The sequence below is a fragment of the Vespa velutina genome, chromosome 10, assembly GCF_912470025.1.
Source record: "Vespa velutina chromosome 10, iVesVel2.1, whole genome shotgun sequence".
In the NCBI taxonomy this organism is placed as follows: Eukaryota; Metazoa; Arthropoda; class Insecta; order Hymenoptera; family Vespidae; genus Vespa; species Vespa velutina.
The window spans coordinates 3,008,934-3,011,433 of record NC_062197.1 but is presented as its reverse complement, the minus strand read 5'-3'; positions in this window follow the sequence as shown (position 1 = coordinate 3,011,433).

Genomic DNA, 2,500 nt, shown 5'->3' with positions numbered 1-2,500 from the left:
CGTCACTTTTTAGACGCCATGATTAACACCCACACTTGATCAAAATAGTTTTTCTTTTGTTTTCTTTTCTTTCTCTCTTCTTTTTTTTTCCTTTTTTTCTTTTCTGTTTTTTTTTTCTTTTTTTTTTCTTTTTTTTATTTTTTCTTTTTTTAATTTTTCTTTTATTTTCTCTTTTACCCTTTTTGTTCCGTTTCTCAGAAAATATTCCACGCACAAGTTTTCTTATGATTTATATTATTTTCATGTGTAAATAATTTCGCACGGGATTTCAATAGTTTCGAGACATTTCTGATATTATTACCGTACGGTAAAACTTCTAGTCGATGAGAGATCTGATTTTTTGGTTTTTTTTTTCTTTTTCTTTTTTTTTTTTTTTTTTTTTTTTTTTTTTTTTTTTAATAAAATTTACAAAAATTTTAATATTATATCTTCGTAAAATTTTAAATAATTGTCCGACGTTTGATAATTTTTACAGATCGGTAGAACTCGCCGAGGGATCTCGACTTTTAGAAATTAACGATTGAAAGAAACATGTAACATATCCAATATCGTGACATTCGAAAATGTATGTTTAAAAGTGGATAAGTTTAGAAAGTAACTTAACTCGAATCGGTATGGTTTCAGATGTGCAAAAGTCTCGCTAGAAGGAAGAGCAAATGACAGAGAAGATGAAGGAGAAAATGAAAAAAGAAAAAACAAGAAAAAAGAAAAAAAGATGGAAGAAGAAGAGGAGGAGAAGAAGCTGGAGATGATGAAGAAAAGATTCCTCCAGATCGGACACCCCTTATCGTCGTGCACGCATTACGAGTGGCGATAACTGGTAATCGGGTCGGTACAAGGATGCATTGTACGTGCCGTTAGATTTACAACGTTCGCCTTTGACGTTTTTATCTGCGACCGGCGAAAGAACGGCGTCTATCGACGATAGAGTTGAAACGAAGTAACTTGCTAGCTTCGGTTCATCTAACTATATATTTATATATATATATATATATATATATATATATATGTATATTATTATTATTTTTTTTTCTTTTCTTTTTTTTAATTTCTCTTTTCACTTATCTATATAACTACCAGATTGAGAGAAAGAGAGAGAGAGAGAGAGAGAGAGAGAGAGAGAGAGAGAGAGAGAGAGAGGAAGCGTTGTGAAATTGATTAACATGTTTCACAAAAATGAATATTTGATTATTACTTTTACGATTATATTTCAATGATTTGATATATATATATATATATATATATATATATATATATATATATAATTATTTCTGATATATATATAATTAGCATTATATAATCGCAAATTTATATTAAATCGGATTGGAAATATTAAAGTGAAAGGAGAGTGTACAAGTAAGATCATAATAAATAGACAAACTTTGTTCGCCATATTGATTATGACACTGGGACGAATAATATGACATATTTAAACTATTATATCAAGGAAAGAAAAAAGAAAAAATTAATTGTCCCAACGAACAATCTTGATCGGCATACTTTTTTTTGTTTTAAAAGCCAATAATAAAACCGAATGAAATATTTATATAGTCTTGTATTAACAGCTAAGAAAAGATATTGTAGAGATATTATATAGAAGATAATCAGTTTAAAATCGTTATTTAAAAAAAGAATATTAGTATTCATTTGGATGAGCAAAGTACAAGTACCGTAAGAGTACGATAACGACCAAAGAATTCGGACGATAAAGAAAGTCCAAAGTTTTATGATCGAATAGAACAGACGGTCCAGCGATCTCGTAATTTCTTTTTATCGTTTTAAGCGTCATCGTGACCGCGTGGGGGTTCATCGTGGTAATAACGCAGGTGAAAGGGTATATACGCGCACTTTGTTTTCGCACGAGGTGCGCCCGTGCACCACGTGGCTAGGTGCGCGCGCGCGAGAGGAAGACAAACAGACAGAGAGAGAGAGAGAGAGAGAGAGAGAAACAGAGAGAGAGAGAGAGAGAGAGAGAGAGAGAGAGAGAGAGAGAGAGAGAGAGAGAGAGAGGAGTCAGTGAAAATCATCGTGCGCGGTCATCGAAAAGGGATGCTGGTGGGGGTGCCTTTGTTGCTGGTAGCGTAGTTGGCGGGAAACGTGCGTGACTGGAGAAACTGGCGGAAGGAGGTTCTAATCTCTCTCTCTCTCTCTCTCTCTCTCTCTCTCTCTCTCTCTCTCTCTCTCTCTCTCTCTCCCCCCCCATCTTTCTCTCCCTCTCTACCTCTCTTTCTGTCTGCTGTGTCGTAAACATCATACCAACAAGGATAAGAAGGATAAGAAAGAGAAGAGAAGAGACGACTATGACGAAGACTAAGACGAAAACGACAACGACGAGGAGAACAACGACGTTTATCACGGAAGTTCGGCAATTATAGACGCGCGGAGGAGAGAATTCGCCTTTTCTCTTTTTTCCTCCGTCGTTACTTTTTTTTCTATTTCCTTTTTTCGTTCTTTTTTTTTCCCCCTTTCTTCTTTTTTCCCATTTTCTCTCTCTCTCTCT